Source organism: Cupressus sempervirens, chromosome 1, assembly GCF_028749045.1.
Source record: "Cupressus sempervirens isolate cs-2001-9-10 chromosome 1, ASM2874904v1, whole genome shotgun sequence".
Taxonomy (NCBI): domain Eukaryota; kingdom Viridiplantae; phylum Streptophyta; class Pinopsida; order Cupressales; family Cupressaceae; genus Cupressus; species Cupressus sempervirens.
The window spans coordinates 895,643,040-895,662,487 of NC_143118.1; the positions used below are offsets into that span (position 1 = coordinate 895,643,040).

A 19,448-nucleotide genomic window follows, 5' to 3' on the forward strand; every position below is an offset into this window, starting at 1 on the left:
TCCTAGGGCATCTCAAAATAAAAATAGATAAGTAGAAATATCACTATAGGAAAATCAACATAAAATAGTACAAAAAAATGATGGGCTAAAGACAACCTAGAGTTAGCTGATTATAAATATCTACTTCATGTTGTTTATATGTAGAATATTTACAAAAAATTTTATATACTCAAGATAACTAGGTGTGATAAAGGACATACCCTGTGGCTTGGACATCAAGCATCTGCCCATGGCATTTTCTTAAGAGCTCCACAACAGCACCCACATATGTTTTTGGTATTTGAAAAATAGCAATATGCATTTCATTATTTCTAACATATGAGAAGTAATGTTTGATATTGCAAATGCATATAGCATATACTGCAATCATCTTTTCATTTTTTTACTCTTTATAGGATTCCACAATCATCAATAGAAATCCAGGATGATGAGGATATTATTGTACCTCATAGGGTTCAAACAATTTATCATTAACTTTTTTGTTTATAACTTTAGGTGGGCCTACCATAAACTCAAATCCTCCCCTCCACCTACAAGATCAAAATGTCAAAATAATTGTCAAAGGTTCCTTTTGATTGTAAGATTTTCAAGATAAATAGCTGCACAGTGATAAGAAACTAGCTCCATAATTATAAATGTGTTGCAGCTTGCAAAACATATTATTGTAATTAACCATATCTAGCTTGGAGAAAATAAAAAATCCATATACACCTACATGTTCTCAATTAGCATTGTTATATGCAATGTACCCCTCCCACTAACAATGAATGTATTGGCTATTTCCCCATCTTCAACTTTTATTCTTCAACTTTCATTGCCAAATTCCTCTCAAGTTCACAATAAAGATGCTCCCTAATTTTTTTTTTTGTCATATGTTTCCCCTGAAAAAATTTTCAAAGGAAAAATGAATTAGCTTGATCAATAGAAGTGTATGTGATAAGTACACAAACACTATTTGACTTAATCAAGGAGCAAACCTCATGCCCAACAAATGGCGAAGTGTTGATTGCAAATGCCATTTTCACAATAGGTTGTTCAATTTTAATTCTAGGCAAAGTTGAGCCATTAACTTTATCTGCCAGAGTTTCACCAATCTATATTGAACATAGTACATAACCAAAAACTATACATTTCAATATTACCTTGAAAATTACTCAAAAGAAATGCTTCGCGATGGACAAGATTAGGAATGCAAATTAGGGATATTTAATGGATGAATAGAGGAACATATATATGTACAAGGACATCATTTATACCATAGACAGCACAAATATCTCCAACTTTGACCATTTCAGCTGGAACTTTTGTAAAATTCTCATACACAAACAATTCACTGACTTTACCCAACCTAAATTTTCCATCTGATGAATACACTTGTAGATGTTTCAATTAAGAAGAGCTGCAATTAAATGTGTAACTTAAATACCTGATTAAGACCTCTTAAAAATTAGATGAATAGAGAAAATAATGTTAGACCAGTAGGAAAATAGCATTAAAAAGGTAAAATGAATGTAAATAGTAAGAAAATAAATATTATCTCAACAAATATCTTCAACTTCACATATACTTTGACATTTGTGAAAAGATTTCTAAAATATTCATAATACAACTAGTGCTATTACCACCATCCAATTTTTCTTAGCATAACATATATGGCCCTAGTTTGTCCATTTGACCCATTCATAGCATTCAAGTAACATTTCTATTCAATGAAAATAGCTACATCAATTTACAAAATAATTTTGATATGAAATAGGAATATAAAATCCTTTCTTTCTTTTGAGCTTCACTTGGAAGTTGGAAATGAATTACTAAAAGTCATAATTTGGTAACAAGAAAAGATGCTTTGTAAGCATCCTTTAAAACTAAGAGTTGAAGAGATTGTTGAGAGATGTAATTTTAAGAAACAATTGATTGAACAAGAAGTCAAGTAAAACAACCTTAACAAAAAAGTACATTATAATACATTACTCATACAGAACAGACCCTAGAAGCCAAAGTGTAGCAGTGGAAAATATGATTTAAGAAAAGTTTCTATGGAATAGATTATAAATTATAATGTTCACCTTTTGCAATAAAAAGGCTAAAAAAGAGTAGCTAGCAGGCAGCCTAGTCTGTAGATTTACAATTACTTTAGTATTGAGATTTCTTATATTCAATTTGGGATTTTATTTTTGTTCATTACAATGATTCTCTATTTTTACTTGCATAATATTGACCATAAAATTTTCCCAAAGTCCATAGGAAATGTCATGCAAATAAATTTTCTGACATTATCTTCAACCAATCATATACAATGCTGCTATGCCACATTTGAACACCACATTTTTTGGAATATATCTAATATAAGGGTTAACTGTGGCATTAAATTTAACATATCTTTCTGTATATCTAAAATATCCTTTACCTTTATTCCATACCTCTGTGAAAAGTACCAGATTTTACCCTCCCAATAACTATTCGTCCTTTGTGTTCATCAAAATCTAAATTTTTTGCCTACAACATTCAACCACATTTGTTGATAGGTTATAAATTTGTTAATTCATTGATAAGAAATAACCTTTTCAACCATTGTAAATCACTATGGAGGACCTGGTATTAATTACTAGATCCAAAAAAAACTAGGGTAGAAGTTGCATTGATTTGATATTAGATCAATCCATTTTTAGTAAAAAAATAGAAACAACCATTACAACTATTCGACTTAGGAAATAAGTAACTGTTCTATTCAAATTACAATATTCCTAAATAGTAGTTGGCATACTCCACGTAGAAACACTATACTCTACTCGAACAACTTGATGTATGTGGCCAAGTGTTTTTTGTAGGCAGTCTCTCTTAATTTTTTATCAATCCATTAACTCTCTAGAGTGCTTTTCTCATTCATTGTGATCACTTGCTTTATCTACTACAATGAACTAATGAATTTTCTTGGTGTGTCCTTAGCATTACAAACTGCAAGATTCCTGTTAAATTTCTTTATGGATAATTTGTAGATTGGAAGGAAAAAACACATTGGGGAAGGATATCATTCAATGTGAAACTGTCAGTACTTCCACTGAAGAAGAGTTTTCTACTTGTTTAAGTAACAAAAAAGGAAATCACTTGTTAGAAGGTATAGCATAAGCTTGCCAAGAAAGAATGGAGAATAGCAAGAAGCCCTAAATTGAAGACTATCAAGAAAGGAAAAAATGTTGGGAATGTGATAGAGTCCCACTTAGTTCAACTTGAAGGCATTGATGAGTCAAAAAGACTTCGCAAGGATTAGCAACATTTCCTATCAAAGTTTCAGTGCCTCTCTAAAGAACTCTTCCATGAATCATTTTGGTCCCATTAGATTTCTCATACATGTATTCAACAAAAAGAATAGTGGGAAGATCCTCAGAGTGCTGGTCCTGACCTTTTGAATACACTAGAACTGCTCTTCCCATAGCAATATCTCCATCAACAGAAACCATCTTATACATGGGTTCTCTAGATGATGTTTTACCAACAGATTGGCCTACCCATTTTATATCTTTGCTACTCAATCTGCCTCTCCCTGTTCTAATGATAGGGGAGAGTTCAGTTTTGTCCACCATAATCAAATTAGTCTCTTCCTCATCCTCACTATCTTCCTGAGCCTGTTCTTCCTCATCTTTCTCACCATTCTCACCATTTTCCTTCTTTATTTCATTAGATACAAAAATTGAGTACTACTTACTCCATATGTGATTTATCATCTTTATAGTAGTTGCACACATTTCTTGTTTGCTGATACTTTCAGGCCATGCATTAGCCCTAGTATTCAAATTCTTTTCTTTGACTATGACTCCCTTTTTTGTGAAAGATAGTTTTGTATCATGTCTTTGTTCCATATTAATAGAAAGGCCTGTCACAAAGGAACTCCTTTTTATGCATTCATCTGGATACTCTGCAAACTACTACAAAATGATTTGACCACGAACAACAACATACCTTTCCACAACATCCAGATTGGGTGAGATAAAAAATGGCTCAGTTTTATCTAGGCTTGGCAGCTTCCTAATCACATCTGAGAAAGAAAGTTTTGAAGCACGACTCTGCTCCTTCAGCAATACAATTATTTTGATTTCAAGCCTGACAGTTTTTACAATGGGTTTACACCATGGTACATATTTCTTAGAAGGCTTCCCAAGCCTATACCAAGCAACATCAGTGTGTATTGATATGAAGAGCATATTTGCTCCAAATTCTATCATCCATTCCTTGATAGCACTTAAATATACATGAATCCCATGCAACTTGTTATCTTGACAATTTTTACGCCCTCCAGAGTCAGCATCCAAAAAATAGCTACTACCATCATCTTCTATCATGACACCTGAGCCAAATACTACAGCATCTATCTCAGTACCACCAAGCATTGGAAGAAGTTCTAGGGGAACAAGCTTGAAATTGGAATTGTATAAAGACCAATCATGCAACATCCTATGGGGTAGATCTTTAGGATTTAATATACATTAATCATAATAAAAAAGATATTCATCCATTTCATCTTTAGTGGCCTTATAAAATGCAGACAATGGATAATCATTTGCAATTTCATCTTCATTTATTTTGATGTAGAACTTCTTCTTGCCTTGAGACTTTTGACTTGGTCTTGCTACCATCCAATCATTCTCCTCTTGCATCAATCTTGCAAGCTTCTCATCCTCGTCATAGATAGATGAAGCACTAGCAATAGTACTAGTGGAGCTCTCTTCAATCTGTATACCAACAGGCCTCATATGTTTTGATTGAAGACACTCCTTCTCTAGAGCTACAAGAGTAGGAAAACTAGTAAAAATTTGATCACCTTCTTCAGAATTGCTATCCAAACTAGTTAGCTATTTTACAATTAAATCTCCCTGAGAAAGTATGAAATATCTCCCACAAAAGCCTCCCTGAAAACTCTTATTAGAAAGAGCCTTGTATCTAGATTACCTCCATCAGGCTTGGAAAGAGCCTTGTATACCTCAACACAAAGCATTGCTTTTCATTTAGAATACTGAAGAACTTCTTATAAGAGCCAACAAGCTTTACACACACATACTCTGCTACCTCAGTTTGAAGCCATATAACAAGAGACCCATTTTCATATCCTGTTATGGACCATGTTTCCACAACCCCAAACCCCTCACAATAAACACCTTTTGATTTATCCAATAAACCTTCCTTTGGAAAAATTAATCTAGAAATATAAAGATCCATAGCATACACCATTTCTATTGACTAAGAGGCACCCTGAGAATCATGGATTATAAAATCTATCAAGCATCATTGTGGAGGCATTTCTTCTTAGTGTTGTTCATTCACTGTTAAACTAATGGAAAGCTCCTCCTCTTCCATGGTTGTTTCCTCCTTGGCTTCAATGATTGAATCTTTCGCATTTAGACAAAGTGTCTTTTCCTTGTAATTCATCACAATGATTGCTTGTTTGGGGTGTTTTCTAGCTATTTTAGGTTCACCCTCATCTTGAACCTCAACCACATCAGCTTGATTTTTACCAACTTTCTTTTTGGGTATCTTTCAGCCCATATCCTCTGCAGTGTCAAAATCCCTACCTGATGCCAAGTATTTCACACAGTCCTTCTAGTTGTAAAATTTCTCCCCTACTCTCACATGAAGGGCTTATGTATTAAGGGAAAAATGTATGAACACATCATTTAGAAAAATCTAGTACTTGAGTTAAATAATGAAGTGTGTCTTATATTATTCAAAACTTGCTAAAGAATACATTATCTGAAAACATAAGACCCAAGATTCCTCTCCCACCCAGAGAGATATTATTGTGTATGTGTTCAAGTATCTGATTGGGCCAACTTATGTTACTTTTCTAAGGCCCCTATGAGTGCTTCTTTCCATTGAAAAAGAAGAAAATTCAAGAACCTAGCTCCTTTTCCATCAACCATCTGCTTGCAAAAAAAGAGTTTTTCACTACTAGAAGTAGAACTCAATCACACCAAAAAACCAAGGTCTGATTAATCTGACTCCATGGTTTCTCCAAGAAGCCATGGTCTTCTCACAGGGAACTCCTCACAGTAGCACAAATTAGGACTTCAGATATGCTTTCCCCAAAAAGAATCCTAAGATATGCAAAGAAGAGTTACTCTTTGACAAAGATAACATTCTCAGTCAAAAAACCAAAGCAGAAAAATCTTGATGCTCCAAGAACCAACCCTTATATGCAACACACAAAAACCCTCCACAAATAGAAAAATTTTAGGATTTGATTCCAAGAGAACTGGAAATCATCAATACCAATGCAAATTTAAATAGTGTGAAAAGAATATACATCACATTCTTTTGAAAAAAGCAAGAGAATAATCAACCTTTTCAAAGTGAGCCGTTGTTATACGCACCAAACATGGAACTATGTAGATATGCACCAATATTACAAGGAATGCCTTACATTGAAATTACTTTTGTCCTGTGATGAAACTAATCCAAACTAGGCATTGCAGTCTACTAAGATATCTATTTCCAAAGATACACATTCACACAATCAACAAGGTTGGATTTTCAATCAGTTCAATGTTTGGTTTGATATGAAATTTCACAGTTTGGAAGGAATTACTTTGGTAAGAAGTAGAATTCTAATTTTCTTGAGAACATCCACAATCAGAATCAGAACTACAAGGTTCTAGTGATGAATCTTTTGGTCCATCCAAGCTATACGGTGAAAAACTTGTATTTTTGTTCAATGTATGGTGAATAAGGGCTAACCATTTTATAGCGGGACCATTTTCTTCTACACCCAACATGTTCCCAGCATTCAATGGCACAATTTTTTGAAATCTGTAAAGAAAAGAAAGAAAGCGAGATGTTTAATGTTTACAACTATGACCACTTTAGAGAAATATAATAACATGTCAATGCCCCTTATTTGTGAGAATTCATCTGGTAGATTAATTACCACTCTGAGCATGGATGAAAATGCTGATTTGAATGTTTATGTACACTTATTAAGTTTTAATGTAGAGTCCTTATTCATGCCAAAATTTAAATGAAAATTGATTAGGATAGAAGGATTTTAATGAGTTCTAGACTAAGGAAAAGGCAATAGTATAGGGAGAGCCATCTTGCACCTTCTGAGACATGTTTTAAAAGAAAAAAAGAAAAAATAAATAAAACAAGAATATATAATGTTTCAAGCTGATAATTTGAATGATACAGAAATCCATGTAAAGTTATAGCGATCAGGTATACACCTTTTAAGAGGGACATAAACAATTGTATGACTGGTCCTTTGTTAGAGAGAACCTTCACTATTAGCATTCTTGTATGACTAATATACTATTCTTATTTTCAAAGTTCTATATTATCCAATTTTCAAAAATTGTTAATTTTTGTAAAAAAATACCTCCAAGTCTATGGAAAAGAAATTTAAAAATAAATAAACCCACCAAACAATATTTTTCTTTAAATAGCTCCCATCTCTAAGATTTGAGTATTGATTATTAGATAGGTTCAAGAGATACTGACCAATGTCAGATGCCAAATAGATGATCACCATAGCAACATCCCATTTTTCTCCTTCTTTATAAAGAGGTTGGTTTTTTCGAAGATCACCTCGGAATTCCTTGGGTGAAAGTATGTCCATTCCAGGAATACCTTCAATTGGACCAGATGCAATACCATTTACACATATTCCATAATTTGTCCCCCACTCTAAAGCCATAGATCTTGTAAGACTATCAACAACTACATGTAAACAAAACAAAACTTTGCTAGATAACTTGTTTAAATTATTATGGAAGTAAAATGATTCTCATGTTTATGCTGAAACATTTAAATTTATTAAATAGTTAATTCAAATCTTAATCCAAGAAGAATATAATGATTAAAAATGAACCTTTGCAGCAGAGACATGAATTTGATACCAGAAAGCTGAGGTACTGTATTGTAGCACTTAAGTTTAGAATAACACCAGCCTTTGAAGGAGGCTTTCCAATTCCACCTTCCCTCAAATACTTCAATGCTACTTCACTCATTGTAAATGTGCCAACACCATCAATATCTAGTACTGCAACCACATGTAATTTATCTAACTTCATTCCACAATTAGGGGGAAAAGCTAAAAAATCTGAAAAGAGTTGACAAAAACTTAGCATTTCCTCCATTGACATATGTCATAATGAACTAAAAAGTATGAGTAATCTACACCCTTCAAAAACAAGTCCTTAAGAAATTATGCTTCAATAGAGAGATCAATTCAAACATCCAAGTGACTTGGCACTATTCCACAGCACATCAATGTCAAAGCAACTTCAATAAATCACTCAACCTCATTAGGAAACCAGTTTGAATTTCTTTTCCCATCATTTGCCATAGCATAGCTAATCAACAACATGCATGCTTAGACAATGACAAATACTCAAGTTGTAGTCTCCCTATGTGTGCTCCCACGAAGCACTCAGTCATTTCTCATCCACAGGTTTCAATACCCTCATTAGATCATCCATGTTTGAGATAATAATTGTGAAAGACTATAATGCACAATAATTAATAAATATTTTATAGATTATGGCAAAACTTAATAAATTTCTTGTGCTACTCTTTGTTTGAAGGAATTACATATGGGGTTTATAGCCACTTTATAAGTTATCATCATACAAAGGACTTAAATTGGATCCTCCATGGCATGGATCACAAGGCACATTCCAATTAACCAAGAAGATTATGCCTACCATATTGTCATGTCCCATGAGAAAGAAGACAATGGAAATTGCGGGTAGAACAAGTAAATAGAAATCACCCTCAAAAAAGAAATCATTGAGTTCCAAAGGAAGCTTAAAGATCAATACAGTTTACCATTACCAAATGAACTTCAACGATAAAATCTCAAAAGAAAATAGTCAAACCAGACCTTGTGTATAGCAAGAAAAGAAAATTATATTAAAGTCCACAAGGGACTAAAGATAGAAAAAGTTAAAAAAAAGTTGTAGGAAGATGAAAATAAAGCACCATGCCCCTAACACATAGAATTTAAGGATGAATAGAGCCCCTATGTGCATTTGAAATTGAGGAATAATACTGGCTAGAATAAACAAAGCTACCATGCCTAAGAGATTAGGCTGAGGAATGTGGTCATAATGTGAAGCTACCCTTTGGTCTTGAGCTAAAGCTCATAAGTAGTAGATTCATATCATTTGAATGAGACTAGTAATGCCAATGAGATTAGGCTGAGGAATATGAGTAGTAATTTGAAGCTACTCTTTGATCTAGGGACCCATGTCATCAGAATGGGGTCAAATAATACTTGGTTAAGGAATCTCAGTCCTAATATTGTGCTACTACAAGTGGCACCTAGCTTATAAAAAAGAAGTTTCTAACAATTACTTGAGTTATATTTTGATGAAAATTAGATGATTTAACTAAAAAGAAAATTTGACTAGAATGAAGTTTCAACTTTTTGAGGAATAAAGGTGCCAAATTCATGATCATGTAGTAGCACCATAAGCACAATCAGAATTTGAAATTAGAGAATGTCCCAAGAACAAGAGAAGGACATCTCAATAGGTGGCTTACTGAAAGGCATCAAAACAAGGCAAGGAATGCTAACATGGATAAGAAAGCAATTGAACCAACCAATATTTCTAGTATGAATGAACAAAGCCTTCAATCTGCACAAATTCAAACAAATTGTCACATCTAATACCAAAGTAGAACAACTGGAACACTACTTCCAAATGATACCTGTAAATTTAACCTCTGAGAACAAAAGAAGAAAAAAATGCACCAAAAAATATAATCCATGTTGAAAATGTTCAATGAAAGAAATGACCACTTTCAAAACACATCCACAAATTCAGAGGCATCAAACACCAACTTTAGGATGCAACCTCAAAATTCAAAACAATAAAACATAAAATTCAATCCCCTAGAAATTAGACACCACATAAAAGTTTGAGTGGGATTTGAAGATGGATGTTGGTGCGGAGGATATGATCAAAGATTATAAAGAAATAAAAGATCTATTAGAATTTTGGACTTCTCTGAGAACATAGCCTTTCAACTGATGGATATGTTTGGTTCATGTAACTTTGAAGCTTTTGATATGAGTTTGGAAGCTGACAAGCACATGAGATGGTTAGAAAAGAAAATTGAGCAGCATGGAGGAGGAGATGCTCAATGGACTACAACAATTCAACACCTTTTTTATTTCCTCAAGGAAGAGAAAGAAGAATTAGAGAAGGAGATGAAAAACTCAGAGTGTAAAATTGGAGATAATGTTTCCTATGTGACACTTTCAGGATTTGTTCTCATATTCATTTGGTCGTTCATCTTGATTCTAGAAATGTGGAAATGCCTAGATGAATGGTTGCAAAAATGGGAGCAAAATGGGAGCCTGTGAATAATTGCAAGAGCCTCCAAATGAGTCGCAGGAGCCTGTGAATGAATCACAAGAGCTTGTGAATGAATCACAAGAGCTTGTGATTGAATCGCTGACCAGTGTAGATGGATATGTGGTTGACTATCTTGCAGTGTGTCTTGGGTATGTGGTTAGATGCCTTGGAGTCCTACTTCTAATTTGCATGATCGTAATTATAATAATGATACTATACTTACTATTATTTATCCCAATTGCAATAACAACTATGTTCCTCTAGAGAGATGAAAAAGAAAAGCATGGATACTATAAGAAACATGCACTAAACAAGAGCTGACATTTTGTCTACATCCATGTCTTAGATTCTTACATCTTTGAATTGGAAAATGATAATAATTCTAAGGATGGTAACATATTAATCACTGGCTTTGGAAATGAAATGATTGGTTGCTTCAGAGAGCTTATTCAGGGCTGTGTTCAACAATTACCAGATTTGTTGATAAAACACTCCAACAAGTGGCCAAAGAATTCTAGGAAGACAAGATAAGAAAGGCTTTGGAGATAGAAAAAATGCTCATAGCACTGATGGAGATGATAGTAATAGGGGATATCAATGTCAACCAAGAAAATAAAAAAAGAGAAAATGAAAGAGTAGAGAATGAAATTCAAATCGACTTGACGGATTGAAAGTAAAAGGTCATGCCATTTGCCTTGTTTTCAACTTATCTATCACGTAGTCTAAATTCAACATCAGACCTTGTAAATCATTACATATAAGTCATTTGCTAAATGAATATTTTCTATGTTAGGTTTTTCCTTGTTTTTTTTGAATTGATAAAATGAAAAAGTTAAGAAGTTTTGTATTGATTTTGAAAGTAAAAATTAAAGATATGCATCAGTTTTGCAAACTATCTTCAATAGAGAATTATTAGTCAACCAATAAATAATCAACATGTCCTAAGTATTGACTACCCACCAACACAAAATAAGAAATATATACAGAATAGCCATAAGAATCACTTGCCTTTTGGTTTTATAATAGCCGTGTTTTTGCTATTCAAATTGCAGAGTTTATCATCAAGGCCTAAAAACAATAAAATGGAAAAATAATTTTGGGCTGTCTACTATCGAATCCCAAATTTTGTAGTAGAATGTAATGTTTTTATATCCTTGTTTAACTACACTTAACAGAAATCCCATAGGCTGTCAATTAATAGATGATCTTGAGTTCAAAATATCAATTTTGATCTGAGTTCTACCCATTCTTCTTTTTTATGATGGATGGAACTCAAGATGGTATGCTTGAATATGGAATGTTGAAAATGAAATCTGCTAATTTTATTCTTTTCACATTTTGACTGAACTAAGATTAGTAAACTTGAATATGTGGGTGTAGCATTTAAGTAGAGTTATTCCCAAGCTTTTACTTGTTTTGATGCATGGTATGTGGACTTGGTCCCAAGGACCAGCAATGGATTCCACCCTGATATAGGAGCATCAAGGCCAAGGATGAGGACACAAGAAGGCACTAAAGGCAACAAGATGTGAACATGACCATGATTGGTCATTGGTTGTAATGAGACCATGAAATGGTCCTTCAAATATGTTTTATGATCATTATGTAAGCCTAAATGGCATTATGGGAATTATAATGTACCTAGGGTCATTTATGATGTTTCAAGGGAAAATGGAATCCTAGAAAGTATTAGGATGATTAAATGTATTCAAAAGGTCATGATTAGCATATGGAAAGCAAATAAGTCCAATGTACTTAGCAAAATATGTCAAATTGTCAAAGTGTTAACAATAGGCCACAATAAGGGAATCAAGGAGTTAAGAAGGAGTCATTGGGAACATTGAACTATTTGAGAGTCATTAAGTCTTATTAAGGAGTATTGAGTCATTTAGGAATTGTTTTAAAAGGTCTTTAGTCTTTGACTACCCAAAGTTATGGTGCAGAACTTTTATTGAAAGTTATTAAAAGTTTATCAAAACTGTCACCCAGATAGTTAGGAGAAGTTGGTTGGTTCCTTAGGGGATTAGGTAGTTTAAAGGTGCCAAAGGAGTCTATAAAAATATGATGTAAATTAGTTTCAAGGAGATGTATCGAGGATTTAAGAAAGCTTTGGGAAAAAATAATAAAAAGACAGTGTTTCTCTACCACTGCAGACAGTCACAGAACAATGACATTATATATTGATTGTCTTTTGATTCGAACAAGTTTTGTTTCATTACAAGTTTTCCTTTCGAACATAAAAGTGTTTTAGAAGGTTTTTCAAAGTTCTTTCCATTTGAACAGGTCCTTTGTAAAAGATTTTGCACATCAATTTAGTGACTATCACTGTCATGTGACAGAGAGTTAATTTTCTGAGATTATTTAAAGTTTCACCTCTCCCACTACTGTAATGGAGATGTAACTCATGGGAGAGGCTGTCAATATGTTAAATGTATCTATATAATGATTTTTTGTGTAGAGATATGTAGGAATGTGCAATGAGATTGGAGAAGAAGGTGTCTAGTTGAAGACAAAGTGTCGTTTGGGAACACTAGATGTTGGGCCAGTCAAGGTTTGGAGGTTCCATCCACATGAGGGCTGCATTTTATTGCATGGAAGGTCATGTTAGGGCTATGTGAAGGTGTTGGATCCATTGGAAGGATCAGGAAGTGTTTGCAAAAGTGAGTTTGAAAAAAACCTAGGCATAGGCACCTAGGAAGGAAGTTTTGTTGGTTGAGCATGAAAACCTTGGTGGAATCTCCTTTAAATATGAAAATCCATTGTTTTGGGTTAGGATACAACTCTTTTTGAGGTCAAATGGTTTTGGGAATGAGATATGTTAGTAGTTGCTTTGTAATAGGAGGACTAATAGTGGCTAATTATGGAGCAGCAGTGTTGGTTTGGGCATTTGGTCCAAAGGAGCAGTATGAAACTTTGAGATAGTTGTGTAGCTTGGAAAAAGGTATCTAGAAATGGTCTTAGCTTTCAAAATTTTTTGGGAAAAGTAGAAGAAAGGTGTGAAAAACTGATTAGGCAGGGCTAATTGGGAAATAGGCCTAGTGAAGGGCTAGAAGTGAGTTTTTGTACCAGTTGATGAGATGGGGGTTTAGAAACCTTGGAAATAGGTGAGTTGAATTTTTTTAAAGTGTGAGGGGGTGGATAAAACACCTAGTTGAATTGAAATCAAGATTGGAGCCTATTGAGGCATTGAGGGCATTTGATAGATTAGTGAACAAGATTGTTTAGATGAATCCAATGGATGGATTGAGGGACAGAGGTTATGTTTATAAGATGTAGTTCCTATGGTGCCACAAAAGAATGATATGTGTACTCTGATATGGTTTGAAGTTGACTGGATCAAGAAGAATGATCCTATGAAGAAGCTTGATTGTGTTGTGAGAACACTAGGAAAGTCCCTCTTATTGTAAAAAACTTGAAGTCCACCTAGGTCTCTGCATCACACCCCTTCTAATCACCATTTTTAGCTTCTCTTATTTGTCATTGGGAAGTCACCAAATAAAATTAATAATAGTGCTTAACATATGTTTTAACCATCTTGTCTCAGCTTTCAAGATGTAGAACTGTGAAAAGTGTATTAAAACATGAAATTTCAATCACTATGGTACATAATCTGCATCCAAATGTAAATTATGTGTTACTACTAGATTTGGACATCATTGATTTATAAAAGATTATATATTAAATCTTTCCTCTAACCTATTTAGGTAAAGCACTTTTCATATAATTGTACATCTCTTTTCTCAGCCACATTCTCATCAATTTCCTAACTTTTAACAAAACCATATACAAACAATAAGCTACGAAAGACATATTATTGTGCCATTTTAATTGTATGGACCTTCATTGTCCTTGTTTTATTGCTACTTTACCTTGGGAAAGTAACAACAATAATAATTCATAATTTAATAGAAAGAAAGAAATTGTATTAATGTTTATGAATGACCAACAGATAAATAGAAGTCTAGTCAAAAGTATAGCCAACAATGATAGCAAAAAAATGAGTGCCTAAAGTATCTCTAACTATGTTGGGAACTATAAGAAACCGATATATCAATTTCAAATGCTATCATTATAGAGAACCAATATGGATATTTGTCGTCATTAAATCCATACTTTATAGTAGATCTTATTTTCATCAAATAAAATGGAAAAGAACATTTGTCTTTATAAAACAATATATTACTAGGGATTACCTGTAATCCATCATTCTAACAATTGGAGGGTCTTTGTCATGGGATAAAATCACCTACACGGTATATAGACACTAGGTTATCATACAAGTGAATGTATGAAGTATTATTTACTATACAAAACATTTAAAACTACCACTGTATTGAATTTTGAGATATATAACAGGAAGCCTGTGAAGTAGCTTCATTCATAATGTACAGATGGTCTCCCATGGAAAGCAATAACCAGACACTCCAAGTTAAACTTACTATTACATAATTGAACAAATCTATCTAATCTCTAAATATTGTTTTAAAAATTAAAGCTGAGAAAAAAATTAGAATGAGTACGGCTATTGAAAACTTGAACAAGATATAGGTATCAAGTATTTTTTCAGGTCCAAGAGAAACATTCAGCCACTCAATATGCCTTCCTGTTAGTTACAATAAATTTCAGAACCCTCAATAAATCCTTGACGTCTTGGATATATATCATGGGTAGTGAATATTTGGGGCTTATTTATTGTAACTTTCAACATCATGGGTTTACAATTTGTGATAATTAAGTGATAGATCCACTAATAGGGTGAAAACAAAACCCACATATCAATGAAGCATTGCAGAAGAACTCCAAGACAATTAGTCCAAGAATAATTAGTAATAGCAATAGATGATTTTATTTACTAATTATAATGAGAAAAAGAAAGAGATTAGGGTTACTATGGTCCCTAATGAGCTGAGGAAGGACTAGATTCATCACACCCCAGTGGCTGGCGAAATCCCATCTTCACTAGTGGCAGTGTTCTTGCATCCTCTATCTCCAACTCTAACCACAATAATTTCAGTCAGAAATCTATTCTCCACGAAACTCATAAGCCTCTCGATGAACCTCAAACTCCTTTGGATGATAGATTTCTTGATATCCATAACCTCATGATTCGATACTGTCAAGATGGGAAATCGATCATAAATGCTCTACACAAAAATCACCACTTTGAAATCTAAAATCCATATATCCATCTGCAAGTGTGAGAAAAAGAAATCATTTCCATTCATCGTCATTTGAACATTAATGGCCTTCATTCACATCCTGTATAATCTTCTTTCAAACTTAGTCTTTCTTGATATGTTTTGTTCTTGTTCACTCCTTAACTTGAACATTCACCTATTTATTATTGATCTCTCATTCACCATTGCTTCACTCACTATGATCCTAGGGTTAGATCCCTCATTAAATAGATAATCTTTGATAGTTCTAGATCATAATCAATGGTTAACAACTCATCCCTTTTGTCATTTCCCTTCTGATTTTTTAATTGGTTGATCTACTTTCCTCAGTATTAATACCTTCTATAAAGATGCATAAACTCCATATTAATTATCTCTATAATCATTAAATATTGTATAGAAGTTAGTCAAAAATGATTTACATAGGTGTTTGTGTGATTACAAACTCATATGACAAAACTGGTTTTCTTGGCATCTGAATGTTCTGATACTTGGTCATAACTAACATTCATGCTAGCACTCGACTTCTACACACTTGATCATTTTTGTTCACATAGAAAAATTGTCTTGCAATTTACTCAGTCTCAACTATTTAAGATTGGCTTATATATGCACTCAATCTCAATTGGGGTGCTTGGAAATCTTTGAATTTTTCAGCAAAATGAACAAGTCCTTATGTACTTGGCCTTTACTAGATGACTTGATCGTAGTGATGACCGTCCAACCTTGCCTAGTAAGTTACTAAGTTTTTTAACACTAATAGGCAACTTAGGCATAGAGAACAACAATCTCCCTCTTTTTATTAGTGGAAAAAACACTTTGTCACAAAATAGGCTTCCATGCAATAATACTCCCCCTGACACTATAATTTGGATTTGCAATCTAAATTTGTTGGTGATGTTCCATCTGATGAATCTATCTCTAATTTATGTGACATATTTTTAGTATATGTCCCCTTGTTATGCTGTACTCTTATATTTCCCCCCTTTTTTTGTCACTTATGGGTTGGGTTTTGTTGGGGCTATCTTATACTTATTAAAAAAAATATGACTTTCCCAAATTTTTACAGAGCCTTTATTTCATTGCTCCTTTACTTTTTCTAAAAATTGAATTTGAAATTCTAGCTCATTAGCTAGATCAATTAGTCTTTCAATATTTGAGAAATGTGTGTCTTTCTTCAAAATATTATGTGCTAGAGACACATCCTTTTGAATAATCTCCAAATGTGGTAGCAACATGAATTGAATTAATATCAATTTGCTCCCCATCTCACTATCTCAAGCCCTAAGCTTAGTTATCATTTGCTAACTAAATGTTAACTTATTATATGAGGGTGAGCTTGAACTTGCATTCTTTCCCAATGATATAGTACAAGACCTCATGTTAGCGTATATTAAATCAATAGCTCATTGATTCTCCAATGTAAAGAACTCAACATCATAAAGCTTCATATACAAAGAATGAATAGTCTTGAAAGTTCCTTCTAACTGTGTAACTAAATTAGAAAGCTCTAATTTTCTATTTACAAGTTCCAAAGATACTTTCTCCAAAGCTTTATGCTCAAATTTTCTCTCAAACCATTGAATCAGTTTGTCATTGGTGTCAATATCTTCTAATTGAAACTTATCAATTATATACAAGAACTAATCCAAAATTTGATGCTAATTATTGAAGTTAGTGATTCCAAACATCAACAAAAATGTTTTTAACAGTATGTAATACCTGTATCCTTTTGTGTTCTCTCCTTAGCTATTCTTTCTTTGCCTTATAGCTCAGCAAATTTTGAAATTCTTAAATTTTCTCCAATGTCAAGTTTTTAAATTCATACATGGGTAAAGTAACCTCATCTAGACTTACTGACTCATCTATCATCTCTTCTGATTAAGTCATAGTACAAGATCATGGAGTTATGTCACTTGGGAGATATTTGCAATTGTTTACCCTTCTCAATCGATCTTGATATGTACCAATGCTCCTTTGTTTCACATGTTGTTTAGGTGTTACAATCAATGGTTCTGATGATTTTTCACTCAACAACTGTATAAGAGCCTATATATCTTTTTGTTCTTTTGGTTTCTCATTTTCTACTACTGACTTAGTTCCCTTGCCTTCTACTATCTTCACCCTAGTCTAAAATATAGGAATAGAAGTGAATTGTGGAGACATAACTATAGTCTTGCCTTGTTGCTTGACACTTATATCATCAGTAACTAATGTAACCTCAAAATTATTAGTCTTTACACTTTCAATCCTTGGATAATCTATGATTTGTAACAAAATTGGATTCGTGCTAGGTAGAGATGTATCATATTCACCATTTTTTAGGTATTCTTCTGTTAACACATTTTAATCATGTAGTGATGAAATATGAATGTCTTTAATGGTGACAACATCTTATTTTTTACATCCTTCTACTAGTTACCTGATTTCCTTAGAAGGTTTTACAACTTCTATTGTATCATCCTCCTCTTCTTTGACTTCTACATCTCTTTCCTCTTTCTCCTCACCTCATTTATTAGTTGATGGATTGAGCAGCTCAAATGCTTCCTCCCATATATTTATGATTACTTTCTCAACTTCATGAGATTTATTCATCAAAAATTTATATGCCCTTTCTTTTGGCATGAATTTCTTCACAAAATCTTTTAGGGCAATAGGCATATGTGTCTTCCCTAAATCTATCATTGTTTATGTTAACATGGTCTCCTTGATTTGTCTTTCAATGGAAAATTCCCAGTTCCACTTAGCATCAAGCTTATTGTACAAATTTTCTAGAATGCCTTATCCTAACTCTATTGGCATGGTTTTAAATTGTATCATCATTTCTATCAAAGATTTCTCAAATTTTTCTTGATCTTCTTTATTTAAGGAATCAAAATTGATGTCTTTGAATCTTATCAAGCTTGCTAGTTCAATAATTTGTTGACACACCTTATCTACAATTGTAGAAGGTGGTCTCAAAAAAATGTTAAATTTGTTCATATCCTCAGACTCGATTTCTTCATCATCTTCTTCCTTCTCTGCTACAACTAATTTTTTCTTTGGCCTCTTAGGAATGTTCTCCTTAAATGAACTACTATGTTTCCTCCTTGCTAGGTTTTGTTTTATTTTGGTAGCTACGGGTTAGGCTATCTTTGACCTCATTATTATTTTTCTTTTGGGCTTTTGAGGTGTAGCAACCTTCTACACACTTTTTTGGAGATTAAATTTTACTTTAGGATCAACAATTATCACTTTCTTTTTCCTAGTTGCCTTAGGCTAAACAACAACTAGCTCTTTACCTTTTCCTTCCTTGGCTTTAGATGTTTTTTCTGATTCTTCCCCTTCTTCACCATTCTTGTCTTCAAGACTTTCCGTCTTCCTTTTCTTATCTGTCTTGGACTCACTTGACTCTATATTCATTTGATTCTTTGTTGTGTCATATGTGTTGAATGGCTCAACATTTTCATCAACATCTTTTGACAAAAGTGCACTCATTATCATTGTACCTTCATCTACATTAACCTCATAAGGCATCGACCTTAATCATAAAGTTCTAGGTAGTACTGCTTGTGCATAAAAAAAAATTTGTGTCTACCATGAAATATATCTCATCAAAATATTTATCTAGAATATATTTGGGAATCCTCATTTGATTCATCATTTTATTTTTAAATTCTTCAAAATAGTTACCCATAATTGCTTCAAAAATTTCTCCCAAATAACTTACCAAGTCATTTATATGTTCCATAGTTGGATTGTTCCTATCCCATGCTACTGTACCGACTGTAGGAAAAGAGTTCTATACATAGTAAAATATAAAAACTAACAAAGATCCAAACTTACATGATGTGTTCTTTTCTTTTCTAATTGCTCCAAGATTCTTTATCAATTGTTGTAGTTGCAGCTCAGCAAGATCATAAGTATGATCCTTTTTGATAAC

At 33.2% G+C, this 19,448-nt stretch overlaps 1 pseudogene; it reads right to left on the reverse strand.

Annotated features, from left to right (window-relative positions):
* The window catches only part of LOC149580744 (DNA (cytosine-5)-methyltransferase 1B-like), a 56,617-nt pseudogene extending 37,575 nt beyond the window's left edge, over positions 1-19,042 (reverse strand).
* Positions 19,043-19,448: the final 406 nt, after the last annotated feature.